The sequence below is a fragment of the Nomascus leucogenys genome, chromosome 17 (assembly GCF_006542625.1).
Source record: "Nomascus leucogenys isolate Asia chromosome 17, Asia_NLE_v1, whole genome shotgun sequence".
Classification (NCBI taxonomy): domain Eukaryota; kingdom Metazoa; phylum Chordata; class Mammalia; order Primates; family Hylobatidae; genus Nomascus; species Nomascus leucogenys.
In genome coordinates this window covers 58036821-58064619 of record NC_044397.1, presented here as the reverse complement: position 1 = coordinate 58064619, position 27799 = coordinate 58036821, and the positions used below count along the sequence as shown (strand labels likewise).

At 50.1% G+C, this 27799-nt stretch overlaps 1 protein-coding gene across 2 annotated transcripts in view; it reads right to left on the bottom strand.

Moving 5' to 3' along the window:
- TNS3 (tensin 3) overlaps positions 1-27799 on the bottom strand; it is a 307228-nt gene that overhangs the window by 265336 nt on the left and 14093 nt on the right. The window contains exon 1 of one of the 2 annotated variants that reach the window (XM_030796138.1): positions 2638-2645. The exons of the other annotated variant lie outside the window; for it this stretch is intronic. The gene's annotated coding sequence lies outside the window, so the exon portion shown is untranslated. Of the gene's footprint in view, positions 1-2637; positions 2646-27799 lie in introns of those variants that run through there. 2 annotated transcript variants of the gene reach the window in all.

The window sequence follows — 27799 nt, the reverse complement described above, 5'->3', positions numbered from 1 at the left end:
CTTGTGCTCCATCTGAAATCCAGAAGGGACAGTGTAACAGTGTGCTTCCCACGGCACTCACCCTCTGGGACATTCAGGAAGTGTTCAGGCACACTCGCATCTCACCTATCCAGCAAGCATCTTTCCACCTGTTCCCCAGGGCCATGCTGGAAGGGGAAGACCAGCAGAGGACTTTCGGGTACATGAGGTCCCAGGGGCTCAGGATATGTGCACGGGGCACCTGAAAGACTGGAGAGCTGGGGAGCTGGCTTCCAGTCCCTGAGGTGAGGGGGCTTTCGCCCAGGCTCTTACTGACCCAGTGACATCCTAGGGCACAAGAAGTCCAACTCCCAGAGTGGTATTAATGATCAAAGATGCCATTTGTGAAGTGCCTGGCCCTCAAGATGGTCCAAAGCCGGAGTTATCCACTCAGGTGGAAGCAGGATTTGAAAGCAGTACTGCTTTGTCCTTTACACAACACTGTTTCTCATGAAAATCACACAGACACTCAGTAGATACGTGATGAATGAGAGTCCACTGGCCACAGAGGAGTGTATTTATTCCACCAGGTTAACCAAAACGTCTCCATTGGCTACAAAGTTCCCGGGCACGCAGCCTGTCCCCACCCATGGGAGTCCCCTGGGGTATGCAGGCTCAGGCTGTCAATGAAATGTCATTCTGCGACTGCCACACTTCGGGGCTTCTTCTGACAAACAGATGGTGACTTCTGACATCCTTCGCATGGTGTTTTTGCCCGCCCTGGGGAAACCAGCATTTGTTCTCCGTTTCCCTCTGCTCTGACTCGTCACAGAGTTCCTTCCCCCTGACTTTGAGAAGTAAATAAAAAATGCTTTCCCTACAAAATTCACCTCCAGTGGGTGCTTCTTCCCTCTTCCCTGCTCAAAACAGAGCTGTTTCATTACAGAATGTGCACAGGAGAGCCATAAAAAGTGTTAAATTAAGGTGGCTCTCCCCAGCCCCCTCCAGCTAAGTCCCTGGTAGGATCTCACCCCCTTCCCTCCCTTCAGAGGAGCAGGAAGAGTCAGGGGCTGGTGCCAAGAGGAGCATCTTCCTTCCTTCACCTACCCATGCATGGGGGTGGGGGTGCCCGGCCCGAGAGATAAACAAGGGCCCACCTGTCTCCACCTCTCACAAGCACGGAGCACACCTTTCTCATGGTAAAATGGACCCCCACAGCTATGGGCTGTCTGTGTGCCTCCAAAATCCATATGTTGAAATCCTCACCCACGAGGTGATGATATTAGGAGGTGAGGCCTTTGGGAGGTGCTTGGGTCATGAGGGGAGACTCTGCATGAATGGGGTTACTGCCTTTGAAAAAGGGACCCCACAAGACCCTTCACCCATTCTGCCATGGGAGGACACAGATAGAAGGTGCCTTTGATAAACCAGGAGCCAGTCCTCACCAGACAATCTCCCAGAGCCTTGATCTTGGACTTCCAGCCTCCACCTGTGATAGCTTCCAGAACTGCCTGAGGTCACAGAGCTAAATAACCACAAGCCCAAGTCCCCAGGTCCAGCTTACAGACCTACTGCTACCAATGGGTGTCCCAGGACCCAGGCACAGGTGAGCAGAGCATCCCCGCACTTCCGACAAGCCAGTTTCCTCCTGTCAAATGAGCTGCCCCACCTATTCTAACCGAAAATGAGAACATGGGAAACTGTCTAGTTAAGAGGTGCCCTGTGCTGAGGACATCATGATTTACTTTTCCACTCCTTGCCAAGCATCTCTTCACCATCATGTTGACTCCAAGCAGAAGAACCCTGCAGAGTTAGTTTGTACGAAAAGCCTGGAGACCCACGATGTTAGGACTTACTTTGCCACTTTGAGCACCTCGAACACTAAAAATGGAGAGAGGTATGTTCACTTCCTCCAGTGAGGTGGAGAAAAAGGACACAGTTGTTGGTGTTGTGCCTGGCCTTTTAAACTCTTCCGTGATAATACACTGAGATGCGTAAGAGGGCATTTTCTTTTTCTTTTTTTTTTTTTTGAGATGGAGTCTCGCTCTGTCACCTGGAGTGCAGTGTGGTGCAATCTCGGCTCACTGCAACCTCCGCCTCCCAGGTTCAAGCGATTCTCCTGCCTCAGCCTCCCGAGTAGCTGGGACTACAGGCATGCGCCACCATGCCCAGCTAATTTTTGTATTTTTGGTAGAGACAGGGTTTCACCATATTAGCCAGGCTGGTCTCTTCTAGAACACCGAGGAAGAGCTAGATGGTAGTGCATGCCACTGGTCACGAAAGGGGAGGGCTTTCTACACTCCCCTCCCATAGAAATCTCTGTTACTCTGTTTGATGTGGACAAGGCGCCCAAGGCTCTAGGAAGTTTAACAACCTGCTCAGCTTCAAAACCTGCGTCAGATCCTTAAACAGGGTGCTGAGGGCAAGAGGACCCAGCCTGGTCTCCCCTCCCTTGGGGGGCTCCCATGGGGAGGCTGGGGCAGTGGGAATGCAGGTCACCCACAGATAGCCATCTCAGTTACCAGTGTTTTTGGAAACCTCTCTAACCGACCCCGGTCCTTTCACACCTCCCCAGTTTCTTCCTGACCGAAAATGCCCCAACATTCCCTGACTTAGATCGGAAAGTGACCACTGGATCACATCTGGAACTGTGGGTAGTGAAGCTCTAGGGGATCCCACCTGGGGGCAGCCTGAGCAGTTCTCAGCCAACACTACTCCTCAGATCCCCTGCAGAAGCTGGTTAAAAACATACTGACATCACACAAACTCCACCCCTACCACTTACATCACAGTCAGGGGACATCACAGTCTTGGGGGAACCCTAGGCAGTGATGTTTCTTCACAGTCTTCCCAGGGGCTCTGATCTGTAGTTGGGTTAAGAAGCACAGAGCCATGAGATTTGGGGACAGAGGCAGGTGCCCTGCTCTCCTGTAGCCTGGAGCCTCCCCCAGGAGGCCTGGACCGAGGTGGGCCAGAGAGCTGCGGCGTACCCTGACCCCACTCCTCTACTCACTGCCTGCGGGTTTATTATTAATTATTCTGGGCCACAGTTTCTTTATCTGCTAAAGCGGATGATCAAATTGCAACCAACCTCAAAAGCTTCTTATGAGGATTATGCCGGACAGTGCACAGAGGGGGCTCTGGTACCACACCCACTAACCATCCCTTCTCTTCCCTCCGCTATGAGGAGTCCCAGCAGCCCTTAATGCTTTGAGGGTAAGGGGGGAGATTCTTCCCAGACAGTGTAAAACTGATACATGGTTTCTGAAGAAGTTGAGCTGTTTTTATTAATATTAACAAATTGTATCTACTTACTACTGAAGTTTTTTTTAAAAAGCAAGTTGTTTATGTTATTATTGCAACTACAAGTCGGTATTTTTATGCCCCGGTTGGAGTGAGACAGGCAGGGCTGGAGAGTCACAGCCTGCTCTGGAGAAGCTCAGCAGAGGGCAGGGTCTTGGGGGCCATCCCCCACTGGTATGGAGTCAACCTCAACACTCCATCTTCCCATACAGGTGGAAGATGTGCCCTCGTAAAAACTCCAGGCTGGCCCTGGTCCCACCACCATCAGCGCTCCAAGGGAGCTAATAATTAAATGCCTCCAATTTAAAGTTCAGTAGAAGGTGGCCCTGCCCTTCCACACAGAGGGGACTCCCAGGTCCCCAACTGAGTGTGATGCTCTTGCCTCAAAGTAATCCCTACGTTACCCAAATCCAACCCCCAAGAAGTTTCCAGTACATGAAAAGCATGCTTCCAGTAGATAACATTGCAATGCTCCAACCCAGAAAAAAGGAAAAACCAAAATCTCCATCCACACTCAAGAGAGCAGAAATAGAGCAGAAATGAAGCAGCAGAGGCCCTGTTGTCAGCCACATATCTGACAGCCCAGGGCCCAGCCTCCTGAGCCTTGATCTCCCACCAGCAGCACTGCCCAGAGAATGAAGCAGGAGGGATTGGGAGAGGCCCTGGGCTGGGGCAGCTGGACACGCACACTCCCAAGGACCCCTGAGCCACTCCAGACGAGGGCTGCGACCACCAGCTGCCTGGGACCCTGCCCCAGCATATCAGGAGGCCGGCACAAGGTACAGTGGGTGACCAAGGTGGCCAAGACAGCAAGGAGGCTCCCACGTTGGTTTGTACCATTCTTCCACCCACTCATAATTTAGTCTCAAACCCAGCTCAACAGCCAAGGTCTTCCTGGCACATCCACATACACAGGTCACCAAACCCCAGAAACAACGAGGATGTGGTTCTCATTTCACAGCCGAGGGGCCGAGGCTCAGACGTTAAGCATCTTACCTGAGCCACCTGTCTCACATGACATCCACGTCGGGCACCCCCTGGGCTCACACACAGTCACCGCACAGCAGCACTGCTGTTCCGGAGCTGGACTGAGCGCCCAGGACCTGCCGTCACTGGAGGAGAGTTCCTTCCTCACAGTCGTCCTGTGTCCCAGCCCTGTGCACATCCACTGCGTAAGAGCCTGAGGAAAACCCCTCCCCAGGTGGCCCAGGACGGTGAGGTGCTGAGGCTGGGGGCCTGTGGGCGATTTCTACACATCTATTTTCAGCTTCCTAAAAGGTTCAATGTATTGCTCTTATAATTATTTTTAAATATCACTAAAGTATACTTACAGCATAGTACTCACAATCCTCTTTTCCTCCTTATTTAAAAAAAAGTTTTTAAATGTTATTCAAGCAAAGAAAAAGGCAGTTCAAGTCCCACCTCACCACTGAAGCTTCTCATCCCGTGTCTGCAGTGACAGCCATCACTGTCCACCCAGGCTAGCAGGGAACAGACATGGGCTTGCGGCATACCCCACTCATACTATAAACTAGGCGTGTGCCAAGACCGTGGCCTCTCAGTGTGTGTGCTCAGCACCCGCCTGGTAAGACACGCCTGTGCTCAACAGGCGCTGCAAATGGAATGACTAAACCGACAAAGACAGACGCCAGGTTTTAAGGTCACCCCCTTGACTACCACACCCCTCGGTCACGCCCTGGGCTGGGCCTTTGGAACACCCTGAGCTGTGGCCTCCTATCTGCTGCCCTTTGAATTTCTGATTAGATGGTTTACAATTATACCGGCAGAGTTCATCTGTCCATTCATTCATTCCCAAGTTTATAGCCTAGGAGGGAGCAGAGAAGATAAAGCCAAAGAGGCGGTGGACCCTCCAGGGTGAGGAGGGAGGGAGGCAGTGTGTGTCGGGCTCCAGTGTAGACTGGGCCTTGCCCAAAACAGGTAGGCAGAGGCTCAGGAGCAAAGGGTGGGAGTGGGGCGGAGGGCAAAGCGAAGAATTGTGTTGACTTCAAGTGGGCTAAGAATTAAGAGAGATAAGGGGCCTGTGTCGGGGAGTGGAGGGCAAGCGTGGGTGGGGACCTCCAGGAGCAACCGGCACTCAGTGGAGCCCTGGGGACATTAGATTTGCAGGCATGCTTCTGCTGAAATTGCTGAAATTGCAGGGGGCAGCGGCACACACTGGACACGAAGACACTCGTATCAATGGGGTTCCGGAAGCTGCTCCTCCCAGCCCTCTGGGTGTCCACTGTTAGTCACCAGCACAAGGTACTGGAGACAACCCTACAGTTCCATCAGCTGGCCAGGTCCACATTGGGCATCTTCCCTGCATAAGTTCAGGAAAATGAAGGTCAGAGGGACAGCAAGCCAAGGTCACCGCCTTCCAGGAGCCCTCAGCATGGCTCCAAGTCTACCCCTCCACAGTCCTTACTCATCGGAGCATAGCTACTCTGTGCAGCAACGCACGCAGGAGCTAAAGCCTCCCAACAAACCTCAGCCCAGAAGACAGCGGAGACCACTGCAGTTGACCGGCTCATGTGCAACGCTTCCAGGTGCCAAACCCAGATGCACATGCACAGTGGGCTCCAGCATTGTCCCCAGCCACCCTGGCTCTCATTCTCCAACTCCTGACGGAGTCTCACTCTGTCACCCAGGCTGGAGTGCAGTGGCGTGATCTCAGCTCACTGCAACCTCTGCCTCCCAGGTTCAGGCATTTCTCCTGTGTCAGTCTCCCAAGTAGCTGGGACTACAGGCATGCACCACCACACCCAGCTAATTCTGTATTTTTAGTAGAGACGAGGTTTCACCATGTGGGTCAGGCTGGCCTCAAACTCCTGACCTCAGGTGATCCACCCGCCTTGGCCTCCCAAAGTGCTGGGATTATAGGGGAGAGTCACCACCCACCCCGTCCCCCCAGCTCCTAACCTTCACGTTTTTCTTGCCTGTGCCAACTTTCCCAGTGGCATACAGCCTGCTGTAACACATCCCATCTTTGAAAACACAACCCTCCTTGGATGCCCACCCAGCCTTCCCATACCTGGCCTATTTCTCTGCTGTTCCCCTTATAGGAAGCCTTCCTCAAAGGCTGACTATAGTCACTGCCCCTTACCCCAAGGCTCATGGGCTCCAGAATCCATGTTCAACCCATCTCACTGGAACTTTCCATAAGTCAACTCCTAGCCATAGCCTGTCAGACCCACTAAGGGACCTTGCCCCTCACTTTATTCCAATCCCAGCCGCATTTGAACACACCATCTCCTGACGCATTTTCTTCCCTGGTCGCTGTGACCCCATGCCCTACCTCACTGGTCCTGCCTCTGTCTCCTTTGGAGGGTCTTATCCCCTTGGGTACTTCTAAGTTTCAGGGTGCCTGGGCTCTGACCTGAAGGTCCTCCGTGTGCATACACCCCCAGGCCAGCTGTCACCCTTCCCACCACCTGTCTGCCGGCTGATGGTCCTGACCGCTCCAAGCTTCTTCTCCCCTGACCTGCTGAGTCCTGAGCACCACCTTCTCCCACCTTCACTGGGCCATCCCTGTAGCACCGCTCACTTCAACCCTCCAAATAAGAACTCCCAGTTTTCTTCCCAGCACATCCTCCCTGCTGCTCTGTCTGCACAAATAGCACCACTTCCCTACACCGTCAAGTCTCAACTTTGGGGCTCCGTCTCTTTCTCTTACAGCACACAGCCAATCTGTCAGCAAGCCCTGCAAAATAAAGCCCCAAAAAGGCCCAGTTACCCGGTCTCCACTCCCACCATCCTGGTCCACCCACCACTGAACTGACCATCTTTCTGCATCCACAGGCCAACCAAATGGAACTTATTAAGACAGGAATCAGGACATGACAATGTAGCACAAAACCCTCTCCAGCTTTTAGAATCTACACCCTTAAAAAATAAATAAATAGGCCGGGCGTGGTGGCTCACGCCTGTAATCCCAGCACTTTGGGAGGCCAAGGCAGGTGGATCACGAGGTCAGGAGATCGAGACCATCCTGGCTAACATGGTGAAACCCCATCTCTACTAAAAATACAAAAAATTAGCCGGGTGTGGTGGCGGACGCCTGTATTCCGGGCTACTCAGGAGCCTAAGGCAGGAGAATGGCATGAACCCAGGAGGCGGAGTTTGCAGTGAGCCAAGATCACGCCACTGCACTTCAGCCTGGGCGACAGAGAAAGACTCCGTCTCAAAAAATAAAAATAAATAAATAAATAAATAAATAAATAAAAGTTATTTTGGCCAGGCGTGGTGGCTCACACCTGTAATCCCAGCACTTTGGGAGGCCAAGGTGGGCAAGTCATGAGGTCAGGAGATTGAGACCATCCTGGCCAACATGGTGAAACCCCGTCTCTACTAAAAATACCAAAAAAACTTAGCCAGGTATGGTGGCAGGTGCCTGCAATCCCAGCTACTCGGGAGGCTGAGGCAGGAGAATCACTTGAACCCAGCCAGGAGGCGGAGGTTGCAGTGAGCTGAGATCATGCCACTGCACTCCGGCCTGGCGACAGAGCCGTCTCAAAAAAACAAAAAAAAAGTTCTTTTCATGAGCCCACAGACCAACGTGATCTACTAGCCCCTGCCTATTTCTGGCCTGCTCTCCAGCCTCCTCAGCCAGGTGCTGCCTCAGGACATTTGCACTTGTTGTTCCTTGCACACGGGACTCACTTCCCCCACATCCTTGCCCCATTTACGCCTCTCCTGCATGAAAAGTCCATCCACCTCGGTCTTATAGTCATCGGGTATGAAAAACCCACCTCTAAGAGGGCTTATAAACTCTAGTCCATCTGCCCATCCAATCCACAGAGATCTCCCTGCCTAGAACACAGCTAAGGATTTGCTGAATGAATGAATGATACTCCTGATGGGCCCTGGCACACAGACCGCCTACTGACCCATTCCAGGATTTTCATGCTCTGACCAGAACACTGCAGTATCAACTCTACCCACGTCCCTGCCCTCCCACCTCCATCCCCACAACTTAGTTACTTCCTTTGGTTCTTGACAGGGGTGCCAGACCCATGCCTTGGTCTCCTCTCCCCTCTTCCATCCCTCCCACCCATCCCCACTCAGCTGAGCATTGGTCCCCAAATGCAACACTGAGGTCTCCCCTGCAAGACCTTCTCAGGGAGGATCGGGCAAGGTCTTCTGGCCCCAGGCCTCAGGGCCCCACCAAAGTTCTTACATCACAGAGAAGCCCTGCACCCTCACCCTGCCCTTCACCTATCCAAGGCCCAGACGTGAGAAGGGGCCCATGCCTGTTTGCTGAATTAATGAAGGAAGGAAGAAGGCAAATGGGAATAGAAACACGGCCCCATGGTTCCATGGCCAGCAATGTCCACAGTAAGCCTTGATGTATGGAGAGGGCTTGGTGAACTGCACAGCCCTTTGCAAAAGATAAACGCGTAGAACAAATGGGTGAGCAGCCAGACCATAGGATCTGTCCTGGAAGGCGGTAACCTTGGCTTGCTGTCCCTTTGACCTTCACCTTCCCAACCTCATGTAAGGAAGATGCTGTCCCTAGTTGTCCCACAGCAAGACAGCTAGGACCAGGAGACAGAAGCACAAAGACACATTTGCAGCAGGGTCTCAATGGGCAAGGCACATGCAAACAAAACCTCTATGTTCTCATTTAAAACACTTATCACAATGGTCAATTCTCCTTCAAGGAATGTGTTCTAAGGCAATGACCACGCCTGGAAAGATCTACGTGGAAGGGCAGGGTACAGAATTATGCACAACAAAAAAAGCTGGAAGCAGTCTTAATAGCCAGCAACTGGCCGGGCGCGGTGGCTCACGCTTGTAATCCCAGCATTTTGGGAGGCCGAGGCGGGCGGATCACGAGGTCAGGAGATCGAGACCATGGTGAAACCCCGTCTCTACTAAAAAATACAAAAAAAAATTAGCCGGGCGTGGTGGCGGGCGCCTGTAGTCCCAGCTACTCGGAGAGGCTAAGGCAGGAGAATGGCATGAACCCGGGAGGCGGATCTTGCAGTGAGCCGCGATTGCGCCAGTGCACTACAGCCGGGGCAACAGAGCGAGACTCCGTCTCAAAAAAAAAAAAAAAAAAATAGCCAGCAACTGGCCTCTGGTCATTTTATGGTACTAACATAGAATGGGATTCGAATACTATGAAGTCACTAAAAATAATAATCACATCCATATTCACTTATATGGAAAACACCCATGGGATATTAACAAAGTTACAAAACAAAACAGACCTAAGTTTTGGTCATTCCTAAACAGCCTTACCCCACTCCTGAGGAGTCATACCATCCCAAAGAGACAGAATTTTGCTGTGGAGTGACTGAGCACATCTCCCAAGTCTGCACCCAGCCAAGGAACATGAGCTCACTCAGAAAAGGGGTGAAGAGGGGCTCAGCCTCTTGGGAGCCTGGGTGAATACCATTCACCAGACCTACGGGAAGTGCCAGGAAGATCTTCCTAAAACACCCGGTTCCTTCAGGAAGCATCTCCTCGGAGTCCCCCTGCTTCTTTCTCAAATGGGCAAGCTGGGCTCCCTGCCACACAGAGGGCAGATAAGCTCTAGCACCTGAGCTCCCGGGCAGAAGGCTGGCCTGGTGTCCACTTCCTGCCGCTGGACTCGGGAACCGAGCAAGAACAGGTGGCTAGATCCTGAGCACGTTCTGAAGGTGGAGGCCCAGTGGGGCCCAGCCATGGACTGGATGGTTCTGTCTCGCTCCAGGTGCTTCCTTAAGCAAATGGGAGACCACGGAGGAGGTGGGTGGGGGCACAAAACGTCATGTGGCTGGAGCCCTGGTTGTGGCCACCTCAGGCCAAAGGGAAGGAGTCAGAGTTCCAGCATAGCCACCAGGAGCAGGGGAGCCTTTGGCGGGGTCAAGGTTCAAAACTACAGGCAAGGAGACCCCCAGTGGAACAATCCATGCCTTGGGGAGCACTTTGAAAAGTCATTGGGCAGTCTACAATGAGAACTACAAAAACATTTGCACTGCAGACCCCACTCTTTCCATACCTGTGAATCTCAACTCAAGAAGTGTCCATGGACAGGAGAGAAACAACATCCCACACAGGCAAAGTTAAGTCAACAGACCAAGGTTCACACTGTGCACATGTGTGTTAGATGAGTGGAGAGTAAGAAGTGTGCAAATTCATGGAATGGAAGTATGGCTGTCATCACCCTAAATTCTTGCACTTGCAGAGACTGAAATAACAGGGAATGACGTCTGCTAAGGCACAGCTGGAGCGGGGCAGGGGTGGGGTGGGGAGGGAGGCTACAAAACCGTGTGTCCACAGGGAGCGATCCTTGGCCTCTCTGCAAATGCATTTCCTGTGTTAGAGTGCTTTTACAAGGAAAATGGAAACATTTAAACAGACATTGAAAAGGAGCCCCATTGTTACCCACCATATTTATCTGCATAAACTTCCCCACGCCCATCACATTCTTCTGGCACACCTAATTCATTTCTTTTTTTCATTCTTTTTCTCCTGAGGCTATTTTGGCTGCAAGATAGATTCTAACAGAATAACAGGGATTTGACAAATAAAAGGAATGCTTAGGGATGCGTTAACGGTAATCTTGCCAAGCCAGGAAGCCGTCTAGAGCTTGGAACATGGGTGAAGGCTAGAAACAATTTGCCTGGAGAAATAAGGAGAAAAATAACAACAAAAAATCACTCTCTGCCTCTGTTGCAGAAATCAACAAGACACACAGGCAGACATACCTCATTTTATTGTGCTTTGCTTTACTGAACTTTGCAGATACTGAGGTTTTTTTTTTTTACAAACTGAAGGCTTGTGGCAACCCCACATCAGTGCCATTTTCCCAAAAGCATGACCTCACTTCAGGTCTCTGTGTCACATTTTGGAAGCTCTCACCGTATTTCAAACTTTTTCATTACTATTATATCTTTCATAGTTATTTGTGATCTGTGCTCTTTGATGTTACTATTGTAATTGTTTTGGGGTGCCATGAACCAAATCCATATAAGACAGCAAACTTAATGGATAAAGGTTCTGTGTGTTCTGATGCTCTGGACTGCTCGTTCCCTCTCCTCGGACCTCCCTATTTCCTGAGACACAACAACACTGAAATCAGGCCAATTAATAACCAGTAAGTGTTGAAGTGAAAGGAAGAGTCACATCTCTTAAAAGCTAGAAATGAGAGCTTAGTGGGGAAGGCATGTGCTCAGACAGGCTAAAAGCCAGGCCCCTCGTGCCAAACAGTTAGCCAAGGTCCAAATGCAAATGAAAAGTTCTTGAAGGAAATTAAAAGTGCTACTCCAGTAAACACACGAATGATAAGAAAGCAAAACAGCCTCTTTGCTGATACAGAGAAAGTTTGAGTGGTCTGGATTAGAAGATCAAACCAGCCACCACATTCCCTTAAACCAAAGCCTAATCCAGAGCAAGGCCCTAACTCTCTTCAATTCTATGCAGACTCAGCAAGGTGAGGAAGCGGCAGGAGAAAAGTGTGAAGCTAGCAGAGGTTGGCTCAAGAGGTTTAAGTAAAAAAGCCATCTCCATAACATAACAGAGTAAGGTGAAGCAGCAAGTACTAATGTAGAAGCTGCCACAAGTTATTCAGAAGATCTAGCTAAGACCATTGATGAAGGTGGCTACACTAAACAACAGATTTCAATGCAGACAAAATCAGCCTTCTATTGGGAGAAGATGCCACCTAGGACTTTCATAGCCAGAGAGGAGAAGTCAGTGCCAGGTTTCAAAGCACAGGCTAGGCCGGGCGCGGTGGCTCACGCTTGTAATCCCAGTACTTTGGGAGGCCGAGGCGGGCGGATCACGAGGTCAGGAGATCGAGACCACGGTGAAACCCTGTCTCTACTAAATATACAAAAAAAAAAAATTAGCCGGGCGTGGTGGCGGGCGCCTGTAGTCCCAGCTACTCGGAGAGGCTGAGGCAGGAGAATGGCGTGAACCCGGGAGGCGGAGCTTGCAGTGAGCCGAGATTGCGCCACTGCACTCCCGCCTGGGCGGCAGAGCGAGACTCCGTCTCAAAAAAAAAAAAAAAAAAAAAAAAAAGCACAGGCTAACTGTCTTATGAGGGGCTAAGGCAACTAATGACTGTAAGTGGAAGCAAATGCTCATTTACTGTTTGGAAAATTCCAGAGCCCTTAAGAATTATGCTAAATCTATTCTCCCTGTGCTCTATAAATAGAACAGTAAAGCCTGGATGACAGAACTTCTGCATACAGCATGGTTTATTGACTATTTTAAGCTCACTGTTGAGACCTACTGCTCAGAAAAAGAGAGATTCCTTTCAAAATATTACTACCTGTTGACAATGCAGGTGGTCATGCAGCAACTCTGACAGAGACGTACAAAGAAATGAATGTTGTTTTCATGCCTACTAACACAACATCCATTCTACGGCCCATGGATCAAGGAGTAATTTTGACTTTCAACTCTTACATTTTTTTTTTTTTTTTTTTTTGAGACGAAGTCTGGCTCTTATTGCCCAGACTGGAGTGCAATCGTGCGATCTCGGCTAACTACAGCCTCCGGCTCACTGCAACTTCCACCTCGAGGTTCAAGTGATTCTCCTGCCTCAGCCTCCCGAGTAGCTGGGACTACAGGCACCCACCACCAATCCTGTCTAATTTTTGTATTTTTAGTAGAGACGGGGTTTCACCATGTTGGCCAGGCTGGTCTCGAACTCCTGACCTCAAGCGATCCGTCCACCTCGGCCTCCCAAAGTGCTGGGAGTACAGGTGTGAGCCACTGCGCCTGGCCCACAAGTCTTACTTTTTAAGAAATACATTTTGGGCCAGGCACAGTGGCTCACACCTGTAATCCCAGCACTTTGGGAAGCCAAGGCGGGTGGATCACCTCTGGTTAGGTGTTCAAGACCTGCCTGCCCAACATGGTGAAACCCTGTCTCTACTAAAAATACAAAAATTAGCCAGGCATGATGGCGGGTGCCTGTAATCCCAGCCACTCGGGAGGCTGAGACAGGAGAATTACTGGAACCCAGGAGGCGGAGGTTGCAGTGAGCTGAGATTGTGCCACTGCACTCCAGTCTGGGTGACAGAGGAAGACTCCATCTCCAAAAAAAAAAAAAAAAAAAAATTTTGTAAAGCTATAGCTGCAATAAATAGTGATTCCTTTGATGGATCTGGGCAAAGTCGATTGAAAACCTTCTGGAAAAGATTCAACAGTCCAGATGCCTTTAAGAACATTTGTGATTCATGAGAGGAAGTCAAATTGTCAATATTAACAGGAGTTTGGAAGAAGTTGATTTCAACCCTTATAAATGATCTTGAGGGTTCAAGACTTCAGTGAAGAAATGAGCTGCAGATGTGCTGGGAACAGCAAGAGCACTAGAACTAGAAGTGGAGCCTGAAGATGTGACTGAATTGCTGCAATCGCATGATCAATCTTTAATGGATGAGAAGTTGCTTCTTATGCATAAGCAAAGAAAGTGGTTTCTTAAGATGGAATCGGGCCGGGCACGGTGGTTCACGCCTATAATCCCAGCACTTTGGGAGGCCGAGGCAGGTGGATTACAAGGTCAAGAGATGGAGACCATCCTGGCCAACATGGTGAAACCCCATCTCTACTAAAAATACAAAAATTAGCTGGGCATGGTAGCATGCGCCTGTAATCCCAGCTACTCAGGAGGCGGAGGCAGGAGGATCGCTTGAACCCGGGAGGCGGAGGTTGCAGTGAGCCGAGATTGCGCCACTGCACTCCAGCCTGGGAACAGAGCGAGACTCCGTCTCAAAAAAAAAAAAGAATGGAATCTACTCTTGATAAAGAAGATGCTGTACATAGCATTGAAATGACAACAAAGTATTTAGAAAGTTACACAAATGTGGTCAGGCGTGGTTGCTCAAGAATGTAATCCCGGCACTTTGGGAGGCTAAGGCGGGTGGATCACCTGAGGTCAGGAGTTCCAGACCAGCCTGGCCAACACAGTGAAACCCCGTCTCACTAAAAATACCAAAACTAGCCGGGTGTGGTGGCAGGCGCCTGTAATCCCAGCTACTCGGGAGGCTGAGGCAGGAGAATGGCTTGAACCCGGGAGGCGGAGGTTGCAGTGAGCCGAAATCATGCCATCCCACTCCAGCCTGAGGGACAAGAGTGAGACTTCATCTCAAAAAAAAAGGTACACAAATGTAATTGTGTAATTGTAATAAAGCAGCAAAAGGGTTTGAAAGGATTAATTCCAATTTTGAAAAAAGTTCTACTGTGGATAAAATGATATTAAACACCATCACATGCTACAGAGAAGTCTTTCATGAAGGAGTCAACTGACGTGGCAAACTTTATCATTGTCTTATTTTAAGGAATTGCCACAGCCACCCCAACCTTCAGTAGCCACTGATCAGTCCAAAGCCATGAACTTGTAGGCAAGACTTTCCATCAGCAAAAAGATTTTAACTTGCTGGAGGCTCAGATGATTGTTAGCCTTTTTTAGCAATAAGGCATTTTTAAATTAAAACATGTACATTGTTTTTCTAGACATACTGCCATTTTCACACTTAATATAACTACAGCTTAGTATAAACAACTTTTATATGCACTGGTAAACTAAAAGATGTGTGCAACTTACTTTATCTCAATATTCATTTTATTGCAGTGGTCCAGTTGGCACCAAACTGCTGTATCTCCAAAGTAAGCCTGCACACACATGCACATTATATGCACAGACTCATACATGTAGGTATGCATGCAAACACGGTATACATGTGTGTGTTCCTGTGGACACACATACACTTGTGTACATATACATTTAGGAACGTGCACTTACATACACACATACGCATATAAACACACACAAAGGCGGAGGCAACCAGTTGGAGTTCAGTATGTGAATCCCATGTTCAGATTCTCCTTGAACTCACATGCCCTCTTTTGTAGAATAACCCTGTTGACAATTGGGCAGTAAGAGGTTCTAGTGAAAATGATACCAACTGCAGAAGATCCTGGAGACACTTTAAAATAAAAACGTTATTTTTAAAAAATTACCTTTAATAAAACAAAAGTCAGCTACTCTAAGGAGGTTCCCAGATAGATTTTAGAGTCCCCATTCTGAGACACACTAAAGGCCAAGACCCCCTGAGCAGGGGTCTCTCCGGGCCGTCTGGGGACAACTCTGCACCCCCATGAATATGGGTGTTCTGCCTGTCCTGGGGCCCTAGGACCCTCCGGCCTGAGTCTGGGCATCTGAAGCTCTGAGGTAGGAAACTGAGGACGACAGAGGGCCCCAGATCCCTTAGGCCCAATCCACAGGCAAGCATGATTATTATTTTGTTGGTTGTTTGACTTTTCTTTCTCTAAGCCCATAATTGTGACTTCCTCCCAACAAGCTCCTCCGGTCAGTGGGTACATCTGAGTCACACTCGGGGGGCAGGGGCGAGTGAAGCTTCCCAAGCTGAGGGAAGCAAAGCAGAGGCATGACAGCTGAGATCTTCAGGGGCTGCAAAGTGCGGGCCCCAGGCCAGACCCTGCCCACTCTCGCTGGCTGGCCTGGGGGGAGTGCAACCTCCCATAAACCCAAATGGCAAAACTCCACAGATCTTTGGTACAGTGAGCACGGCATGCAAGGAAGGAATGGCACCTGGCGATTCTCAGTGCAAGGGTGCTGGGCAGAAGGGCAGGTTGTAGCCAAGAGGCCCTACTCCCAGCCCTCTGTCCTCCGGTCCCTGCCACCAAGCCATGCCCCCCACAGACGATAACCAGGAGCAGCGGGAGCAGACAGCAACAGAACCTGACCTGTGCAGGGTGTGCAGGGTGCCTAGTCCCCATCTTCCACCAGTTGGTGATGCACGCGAATCCTGATCTCTGCCTGGAGCACATGAGGAGGCTCAGATCCACCTTGGACAAGTCCTGCAAATATCCAGGGTCAGAACAATCCTTAAGACCAGCAGTGTGTCTGGCAAAGTTCACAAGCGTCCTACGTACGGGAGAGGCTGACTTTTCTTCTTTCCTCAGGGGTGCAGTCACGGGTGATATGCACGGCCTGTCAGAGGCTTTGAAAACCAGCAGCTGCCGAGGCTACTTCCACCAGGACCGTCAAACCTGCCTGCAGGGAGCTCACAAATGGACCTTTCTGTCCCAACACTACTATTTAACCCAATCTTCACCCATCTAGGGGGTGCTATCTTTTAATCTTTCAAACACAGGAAAGGAAGAGTCACAATGTGGAACGAAAAAAATGGCCCTGTCCATTTCTGCAATGCCTTTCCTTGCAACACATACAGAAATCTATCTTAAGTAACAACCAGGTAAAGCACCCATATGGGTAAATAACTGAAGGTTTTATGGGAATATGACGTGGCAACTGGCAGAATACTTTCTGTGATTTTTCATCCTAGTTTGTTTTTTTAAGTGCCGACTGATTTCTCTGCCTACTAATAATTGGAGGCACTGGGGACATTTGGAAATGTGAAGACATTTTAACCATCACCACCACTGTGGTGGCCACTAGCATGTAGTGGGAGGAGGTAGGAAGGCCACGCCATTCCTGGAGCAAACTGTCCAACAAGGAATTATTCCACCCCACATGCCATGAACCACGCCTTACGGGATTACATCCACAGTTCAAGAACGTGTGTCATAGAATTCTCCAGAGGAAGTCTCCAAACTGGAAGGACGGCCTCTTGCCAGAGGGCTAGGTAGAAGGCAGGCGGTGAGCAGGCCTAGGGACATCTCTGCTGTCTGCCCATCGTCCCCCTGGCGAATGACAAATGACGAGAACTTCTGCACCACTCCCACCCCCCACCAAGGAGGCCTGAGCACACGAGGCAGGCCCAGGCTGGCCCTCCACTGTCCACCCCCATGTGGGTGCTGACGCCTGTATACAAGACACTGCTTCCTGCAGGCAAGAATGAGGAGCCCGCTTTTAGCGTCAGAGCCTCTTGTAGGTTCCCAACATAAAAGGAAACAGGGAATTTGCCGTCCTGATAAGAGCAAGCTACAGCAAGCCGGTGCCGAGGAGGATCAAAGAAGCTGCGCCACCTCCTAGGAATGCTTCCTCGGCCTGCATTGTTTTCTTCTTTTATTCTTACCCCAGGGCAAAAAGCAAAGCTCCCAGTCTGTGCCTCCTTTCAGGCTAACTTGACACTTGGCAGAGGGTCCCACACCCTCCTCCATGCAAGAGTGGGTGCCTCCACCAACCCCAACCCCTTTGTGCCCATCAGCCCAAATTCAAAGAGGCCGACCCCAGCACCTCCCCACCCTGCAGTGGAGCACACCTGCAGGGACCAAGAAAGGCTCAGGTTTTCATTCTAAGGACTTTGGGTTCAGGCCCACCTCTCTCATCACCGACTTGCAAATTTCCACTGACTGCTGTTTCCTCGATGGAAAAACTGGGACAAAATAACCGCAGCCTCCCTGGGCATGTTTCCCACGCATGAGGAGAGGACAGGGTCCACTGCCTCCCCCCCCAGCAGAGGGTCCCAGCTCTGCCTCCCCAGGGCCCACTCTCCCACACAGCCACCCTATGGGACATTCCTCTGTGTACACCTGCAGGAAAACCCGGCTCAGGGTCCAAGGCCAAGCCTTCCTTGGTTATGTCCAAGGCGGTGAGCAGGAGGGAGCTTTGCATGACCCCCGCGAGCCCTTCCACTCACCTGGGAATGGCAAAACCGGCCGCGAATCTCCCAGAGCCCAAATCTCCCCAGAGGGAGCCCAAGGGAAAGCACTGGAAGGCAGAAGCAAATCTCGCAACGCCCATGTATATAGACCTCCCATGTCACTCTTCCAATCCCATGTTTAATGCATATTTAAATATGCAGACAGGCAGGGCGTGGTAGCTCACACCTGTAATCCCATCACTTTGGGAGGCCAAGGTGGGCGGATCACGAGATCAGGAATTTGAGACCAGTCTGGCCAATATGGTGAAACCCTGTCTCTACTAAAAATACAGAAATTAGCTGGGCATAGTGACGCGCGCCTGTGGTCTCAGCTACTCAGGAGGCTGAGGCAGGAGAATTGCTTGAACCCGAGAGGTGGAGGTTGCAGTGAGCCAAGATCACGCCAATGCACTCACACCTGGGCAACAAAGCAAAACTCCATCTCACAAAAAATAAATAAATAAACAGACATCAAGACACATGTTCAGATTTTTAATAATGGGAGTGGGAGAATTCTCCAAGGGACAGCAGAGGCGGCTTCACAACATTGCATCTTAGGAATGTGACCTTGGCGAGTTCCAAGAACTTTCTGGTGCAGGGCGGTGCCTCAGTCTCATCACATCATCTTTACGCACCCCAGGACCATGCAGAGAATGGAGAACAAGAGGCAGGGATGGGGGCTGGAAGGGGCTAAAACAAGAGCCACAGGAGCCAATCTTATGAGAGGCCAGCCCTCCTGCTCTACGTCTCTGAGGCCTCCATCAAAGTTCACAGCATCCTATGGCCCCAGGAAGACTGAGGCCCTTGTCCATCTCTGCACTCACCTCCTTCCACTCCCCCTCATTCCAGGCCCAAGCTCCACCATGCATCTTCGTCAGGGCGATGGGGCAGCCTGGGGACCAGGACACACGGAGAGAGCTGCTGTAGCATAGGACAACGGCTCTTTTACGCAAACCCTGGCCTTCACATTCAGGGGGTCGAGCAGCCCTGATGATCTGATGAAGCTACAAACCCTGAGAACAATACACACACACTACACCTAGCTTGCAGGGGTTCACGATGCTGCTGAGGGCCACTGGGGCCCCAAGGCAGGAAGCTGGGTCTACACCACCTGCTCCACCCCTGCAGGATTGCAAGAGCCGGCTGCGGGTCTCCCTTTGCTGCCCACCCCAAACTGGGCTTTTATGCATCATTGCCATGGTCAGAATGTCTGTGACCCACCCCCCACCCCCAATTCCTATGCTGAAGCCCTAAACCCCAAGGTGATGGTATGAGGAGCTGGGGCCTCAGGAAGGTGGTTAGGTCATGAGGCTGGAGCCTCAGAATGGGCTTAGGGCCTCATAATAATGACCCGAGGGAGCTCCCTCACCCCTCTACCATGGGAGGGCACACAGAAGGCATCATCTATGAACCAGGAAACAGGCCCTCACCAGACACCGAGGGGCTTGATCTTGGACTTCCAGCCTCCAGAACTGTGAGAAATAAATTCCTGTCGTCTATCAATTGCCCAATCTAAGGTATCCGATTGTAGCAGCACAAACCAATTAAGATATCACTCTGTCCAAAACCTGGTTTCCGCCTTGAAATGCTGGTGTTTTCATGTCTTCCATAAATCTGCCCAACCAAAACCCTAAACCTAACTTCTCAACCGGTGGCCTTCTCTCCAGACTCCCTTGTCCACCTCTCTGCTGCTGTCAGGGGCACCCAGTCCTTGGCCGACTCTGCCTGTGGTTCCGCTGGCTGCTCCTGCGACCCTTGAACTGGGATCCCAGCACAGACATCAGCCTACACATGACCCCCTTCGAGGGGCAACAGCAGCCCCACCTCTCAGCACCCCTAACTTGCTCCTCTCAAACCCACCCAGAACAGTGTCCTTTCTGAGGTCCTGGCTGGGGGACTTGGGAATGTCCTGGAGCCTGGAGCCTCCAAGTCCTCAGTGAGGAACCCATGCACCACCAGATCCATCTAGAAACAGGCTGTAATCCCCAAGCAACCCTGTGTGACTTTGTGTGACCCCCATGTCAGGCAGGCCATGGGTGTCCCCATACACAACTGCCAGACCCCTGGCCTCTGATGGCAGGTCACAGTGACTGCTCATCCCAGGGACTTTCAGGTGTGACTTCACGAAAATATCACCATAACACCAGAAGTAAACTGAGGCACAGCATGGTCACCTCCTTGTCCAGGGTAATAGGTTTAGGACATGGTGCGACGCTGGTTGGGCAAACTTCAGAGGGTAAGCTAGGACAGATGCTCATGCCTCTGTAGCCCCACACACCTAGGTTTATTCTTCTGTAGCTCGAGTGCAATATTCTAGTGCTTTGTCCTTGTGTCTCAGAGTTGGACACATGGAGCACAGGATGCTCAAATCCCTGGCACCTTATTCTTAGGGGCCTGCATCTTATCACGCTGCCTTTGGCCACCACTGAGAGTGTTAGAGACTGTTGTGTTCCATTTCTCTACTGTGGTGGGTGCAGGGTATGCTGAGGACTATGCAGGGACCCTATGGGACCACCCACCTCAGGATTCAGCCTCAGAAACTTCTCTACTTTCCAGAATAACTTGTTTCTGTTCATTGTCTGTTTCTCTTAACTTTTTTTTTTTAATCGCTTAGATACCAAGAAACAATTCAAAACCATAGGTTTCCCTCATCACAATGGCTGCTAGGAAGCTCATAGCCAAATCATGCAGTCACCTCAGAAGTGTGAGGCTGTGTGATTCCTTAGGTGGGTTGCAGGTATCAGCAAGGGGCCAATTTTTAAAATAAAATTTGCTGAATAAGTAAATGGAAGAGTCAAGCAACATTTTAGAACGAAAAACATAGCCACAATATTTCTCTCCCAAGACTCATCAAAAGGTGGAATCTATTTCCTAACCCTGGCATCCGAGCTGGTCTTGCTTTGGCCAATGGAATAGAACCTGAGGTTTTGCCTGCAGCTTCTGCCTTTGCCCTTGGGTGACCTGAGATAAACCTGCTCAGAAGCAGGACTATGCAGACAGAAAGGCCAGGCTGTGAAGACCTGCTGAGCACAGCTCCCACGCAGCTAGCCCACTAGACCTCAAGAAAGAATTGGTTTTCCTTTAAACCACTAAGTTATGGGGTGGTCTGCTTCACAGTAGATGGCTGGTTCAGCCACTTAGTCTACTGGTAACCTGAATAGGTCAATCCTTACTAACAGCCCAAGGTGGCAAGGAATTGAAGCACAGTTGCAATACAGTTTGATAGGTAAACATTTCTCCATTGAGGTAATGATGGCAAAAATTCCCTGTGCACCCTGACCATCCAGGGGAGGAGTGGCCTCCTCTCCCTGGACTGACCCAGTGTATGTCTCTGACCCAGAGATCATTCTGGAAATGGAAAAGCCAGCTCATTTTTCCTCAATAGAGTTCTGCAAAAAAATATCTTTACCATTGATAGTTATCTTAAGTAGACTCAAAGAGATGGAATTAGATTTATTTGGTCAAAGGTGGATAAACACTTGAAAGCTCACACCCTTCAGTCTCGTCTGCTGCCTTTTTTTTTTTCCCCCAATATGGAGTTTCACTCTTTTTGCCCAGTCTGGAGTGCAATGGCGCTATCTCGGCTCACTGCAACCTCCACCTCCCAGGTTCAAGCAATTCTCCTGTCGCAGCCTCCCAAGTAGCTGGGATTACAGGTGCCCACCACCACACTCGGCTAATTTTTGTATTTTAGTAGATATGGGGTTTCATCATATGGGTCAGGCTGGTCTCAAACTCCTGACCTCAGGTGATCTGCCGCCTTGGTCTCCCAAAGTGCTGGGATTACAGGCGTCAGCCACCACGCCAGGCCTAGTCTGCTGCCTTCTACTGGAGTGCAACATTTCACAAAACTCTGCAACCAAGTTTATGAGACATCCTTGGAGATGCTGGTATGGCAGTGGAATTCTTTTTGGTGGAATTCTTAACTACATACAAAACAAGTAAAGTCAGTCTCTTGGCTGTGCATGGGAAAAGGACTTTTCTCTCTGAAAATGACGTGGGTAAGAACAGCATGGATAAATCAACGCACACGGAAGATGGGTTTCAGGACAACTCCATGAGTGCCTGGGGATAATTCAACGACAACAGTTGGGAGCCAAGACATGGCCCCACCTCCAGCTCCGGGCCCAGCCCTCTCTGGCCATACCCTTCTTTAGCTATGCCCATTCTTGTTCATGTCCCTGACAGCAAAGCTAGGCAAGACTCGACTCCCTGGGCATCCCCAGGCCAGGCCCTCTGCCTGGGCACATGAGGATCACCCAGAGTGAGTGAGGTAGATGGAGTGGTCACAGCCAGGAGCTGCATGGGGACCCGCTGGAAACACAGAACCCCTCCTGCCTGGAGCCCCGCTTCAAGGACTCTCAAACCTAGGCCAACGACAAAGATCTAAAGTCCACAGCCCTACCATCTGGACGGGGAGATAAATACATAAGAACAGCTCCTAAGCTGAGGAGAGCTCACACTTTCACAAACGTCTCCTGGGTGCTCACTCTGAAAGGTGCCCTTGAAGAAGGCCTTTTAACCAGTTTCAGTAGAAAAGCTTCAGGACCCAGTGATGACCTCCTGGGTCCTGGGCCAGTCAACCATGGGGCAGGACTCACTAGCAAGATTGAGTGCCCCACCTCTGATGCCAGGATGCTCATTCCCTCTGGAGGACACCAACTCTATCCTGGGGAGATCCAATCTCACCCCCAGGGTGTCATCAAAGTCGACTTACAGAAGCCCTGCCCCACTTCTCCAGAAAGTGGCTCACCTTTGTGTCCCACAAGCCTAGTGATGGACAGTGTATTATCTCATGACAGCCCTGGGTTGAGGCCACTGAGCAAGGAGGACACTGTTGGTGGCTTTTCCCACACCCACTTGCCAACCAGCATAAATCTTCCCACTCCCCCAGACCACAGTCCCAATTCCTTGCCGTGGTCATTAATTTTATGCATCCTCTTGGCTAGGCCATGGTATCCAATTGCTTAGTCAAACATCAGTCTAGATGTTGCATGAAGGTATTTTTCACATATGGTTAACATTTAAGGCCTGGCGCGGTGGCTCACGCCTGTAATCCTCGCGGTGGCTCACGCCTGTAATCCCAGCACTTTGGGAGGCCAAGGCTGGCGGATCAGGAGGTCAGGAGCTCAAGACCAGCCTGACCAACACGGTGAAATCCCATCTCTACTAAAAATACAAAAATTAGCCGGGCCTGGTGGCACAAACCTGTAATTCCAGCTACTCGGGAGGCTGAGGCAGGAGAATCGCTTGAACCCAGGATGCAGAGGTTGCAGTGAGCCGAGATTGCGCCATCGCACTCCAGCCTGGGCAACAGAGCAAGACTCCATCTCAAAAAAAAAAAAAAAAGACTGCAACCTCAAGAACGGCTAAAATTTATTTATATATATAGTGTGCATATATATATACACACTATATATATATATACACACACTATATATACACACACACACACACATATATATACATATATATATACACATATATATACATGAACATGCCCTTTTGGTTCTGCTTCCCTGGACATCCTGACTGATTAATACCACTAAGCTCTTGGCTGCCTCCCCCACCCTATCCTCGTTCACCTCTCAGTTTCCACAGCACCTTCTTTTCCTCTGCAGACATGTCCCCTTCTCACAGCTTGGTCCAGATGCACACATGGCTACCTACTTGCTCCTGAGTTCATAGGAACTCCTCATTGTAAGAAAAGCAGACTGTCTTGCACACCAAAGAAGCTCAGTCTGCATCCCTTTGGTGAAGAATCAAAATCCTCAACTAGTAGAGCAGGCTATAAAGACACTGGCCTCCAGAAATGTTGATTTTTTTATTTCTTTTTTTTTTTTTTTTTGAGACAGAGTCTCACTCTGTCACCCAGGCTGGAGTGCAGTGGCGCGATCTCAGCTCACTGCAAGCTCCGCCTCCCGGGTTCACGTCATTCTCCTGCCTCAGCCTCCTGAGTAACTGGGACTACATGCGCCCACCACCATGCCCGGCTAATTTTTTGTATTTTTAGTAGAGACGGGGTTTCACTGTGTTAACCAGGATGGTCTCGGTCTCCTGACCTCATGATCTACCTGCCTCAGCCTCCCAAAGTGCTGGGATTACAGGCGTGAGCCACCGCGCCCGGCCTTTTTTTTGGAGACAGACTCTCGCTCTTTCGCCCAGGCTGGAGTGCAGTGGTGCAATTTCAGCTAACTGCAACATCCACCTCCCAGGTTCAAGTGATTCTCCTGCCTCAGCTTCCCGAGTAGCTGGGACTACAGGCGCACACCATATGCCCAGCTGATTTTTTGTATTTTTAGTAGAGACGGGGTTTCACCATGCTGGCCAGGCTGGTCCCGAACTCCTGACCTCAGGTGTTCAGCCTGCCTCAGCCTCCCAAATTACTGGGATTACAGGCATGAGTCACTACGCCTGGCCAATTTTTTATTTCTTAAGGTGGTAAGCCAGTAGGTGGGGGACAAAGTTAAATATAAACAAATGCTGAAAATACACACAAATTTACACTAGTTAACACCAACCTCACTTTCCAATTTCACACTCTGCTGGATTTCTTAATCTTAGGCAAAAATTCACACTGGGGGTTCAGGGAGCTGAAAGGAGTTCTCCTAAGTATGAGAACTGTAAATGCAGCTTATTCCTCACACAGGCTCTGAGAGGCTTTGGAAGAGCAACCAGCCACAGTCTGATAGCATGATACGCGTGGATTAGTGCAAAGACACATTGAACTTTAAAGACATCTCAATTAACAGCTTCACTGGGGTTTCAGATTAGTACTACATATTGGAAAAAAGATTAATCCAGATGAGTGGTTCTAAACCCTGTCGAGCCCCAACCCAAAGTGTCTGATGCAGGAGGTCTGTCTGGGGTGGAACGCAGAACTGGCATTCCTAACAGTTTCCAGGGGATGCTAATGCTGGTGTCAGGACCTCGCTGTGAGAACTGCTGACTTAAGGCAGCACTTGTCCAAAAACGTGGACTCCTCATCAGAGCCACCCAAGCAGCTGCCTTGCTGGTAGGTGAACCTGGGCAGGCATCTATCATTTGGCAGTGATGGCAGCCACATTCACGTTTCCACTGCAGTCACATAGCATGCTGCCCAAAAGTACTCAGGGTGCTCTTACAGAGTCTGGGTTTGAGAAAAGGCACACATCTTTGTTTTGTCAGATTTGCAAGCCACCTATGGAATCAACACAATAAATATGATTCTCTCCCACTCTACTCTCCCTTTTACTCTGAAGAGCTTGCTCCCCAAGCAAAAGGGATTGCTCTGTAACAGTCTGATTATGTGCAAGACAGTAAGTGTTTCTAAAGTGCTTAAAAACAGTTAAGAACTACCACTGCATAACTCCTAAGGGAATAACTGATTCAGGCAAAGGCCATCCTTGGATGTTAAAACGGCTGAAAGTTGTTAGGAGGCAGTATCAAAGGTAAGAAGGGAATCGGGGTCTCAACCAAGTGATCTGACTTAGCGGGCCAACAGCAGGACAAAAAGACATTCCATCTCATGGCCAGGCGCGGTAACTCATGCCTGTAATCCCAGCACTTAGGGACACCCAGGCATGTGGATCACCTGAGGTCAGGAGTTCGAGACCAGCCTGGCCAACATGGTGAAACCCCGTCTCTACTAAAAATACAAAAAATCAGCTGGGCATATGGTGTGCGCCTGTAGTCCCAGCTACTCAGGAAGCTGAGGCAGGAGAATCACTTGAAACAGGGAGGGAGGTTGCAGTGAGCCGAGATGGCACCACTGCACTCCAGCCTGGGCTACTGAGCGGGACTCCATCTCAAAAAAATAAAAAAAAAAAAGACATTCCATCTCTTAATGTGAGGCAAGTAGAGGCACCTCACACGTATGTAATCATTTTTTAAAAACTGCTTATCCTGAATCTAATGAGGAGAGAAGAACCGTACAAATTCATACTGTGCAACAATCTACAAGAAAACTGGCCTGAGCCCTTTAAAAAGGCAAAGTCCAGGAAGAAATAACATTGTCCCTATTTTCAGATGTCATGATTATCTACATGGGAAATCCCCAGGAATATACAAAACAAAACTTGGCAAGGTCACAGGATACAAGGTAAACATACAAAAGTCAATTGCATTTCTATGTACTAGTAATGAATACACAGACACAAAAGTAAAAATACAAGGCCATTCACAATCACTTTAAGAAGTGAGGTGGGACACAGTGGCTCACACCTATAATCCCAGCATTTTGGAAGGCTGAAGCAGGTGGATCACGAGGTCAGGAAATCGAGACCATCCTGGTTAACACGGTGAAACCCCATCTCTACTAAAAATACAAAAACTTAGGCATTGCGGGGGGCGCCTGTAGTCTCAGCTACTTGGGAGGCTGAGGCAGAAGAATGGAGTGAACCTGGGAGACAGAGCTTGCAGTGAGCAGAGATCATGCCACTGCACTCCAGCCTGGGCAACAGAGCGAGACTCGGTCTCAAAAAAATAAAAATAAAAAAGAAGTGAGACACTTGGGTGTAAATCTGAAGACACATACAGGACCTGTATGCCAAAACTACACAGATGCCAGTGAAAGAAATGAAAGATAATCTAAATAACTGAAAAGATATATCATGTTCATGAACTGGAAGCCCTGCAACAGGTGAGTGGTTAAGTAAACTGTGGTACATCCCTTGCAGATAACATCACTCAGTAATAAGGAACAAGCTGGGCCTAACATGACTTATTCTGCCAGTCGCCCCCTAAAACAAGAGGCTCAGGCATCCGGCTGATTCTCCAGCCCAATGTGACATGCTGATTTCTAAGCTGCCTCCACCTTGCTGTCTGTACCCACAGGCACCCCGGCAAAACTCCACTCTGGGGGCTACCCCAAGACCCTCTGAGAGGCTGCCCTGCCATCAAGCCCTTGAAAAGTTGGCACAGGGAGCCCCATCTCTCTCAAAGGAAAGGCCAGTGATTCAAAACACTTGGACTCCAGAGGGCCCTGGGGCCTGCAGGAGAGAGTAGGGAGAGGCGAGCCAGGCCACAGAAGCAGGCACATAGCCCCAAGCAGGCCACGGGATCGTCTTCCTTCACCTTCGAGATGCGGCTGGCAGAACTGGGGGCTTCGGCACAGGCAGAATGGAGACAAGCAGACTCTGGGTCTGAGGGGCGTGATCAGAAGCCCCTTGCCCCGCCATGTCCAAGCTGAGACGGTGGGCAAGCTACCTCGCCCTGCATTCACCTTCAGTTTCTACAGAGTTAGTGAGGGTTACATGTATCTGAGACACAGCAGGCACTCACTGAACATTAGCTGCATGAAAGGAATGAGTGAGTGAATGAATAAATGAATAAAGGAAGGAACAAGTGAATCTCCCCGCACAGGGCCTCACACACAGTCAATAATTCATGCCAGCTACTTCCTTGCCTGCGGCCTCCACTCTGCGGTGTGCACCTTCTATGCCTGGCAACGAGCCTGAGGTCTATGAGCGGCTGTTGTGCCATATCGCATTCATGCAGCTGCAAACAGAACACTGCGTTATGGAAACCCCGGCAGATGTGGGGGAGTCGTGAGTGGCACCCACGTGATACCCTGCCATGTGTTTTACCCAGGGCCAAGGCCAAATGCCAACTGTTTGACACAATGGCCCCGAAGTGGGCCGCAGCCTCTTTGAGGAAGGACAGATGGATCTGCTGATAGAGCGATAACTTGTACCGGGACACACTATCTCCTCCTCACTGTGGCTGTGAACAAAGCCCACAGTATTCACAGCATGGCCGCCATCACCGCACCCACTCCTCCTCCAGGCAGGGATCTGAGCAGTTGCTCATCTGAAAATTGATGTGCTTCAGGCACGAAGCCTATGTATTATACGAACCCAAACATCTCTCCAAAATTTGGCTAGTGTCTTATGTGCACTCAGTCCCCGATGCAAAATTTGTGAACATGATCTGGGGGTCTCAGCACAAAGCAAAAAGGGGAAGAGGAGACATTTTCCCAGGACAAGTCTGCT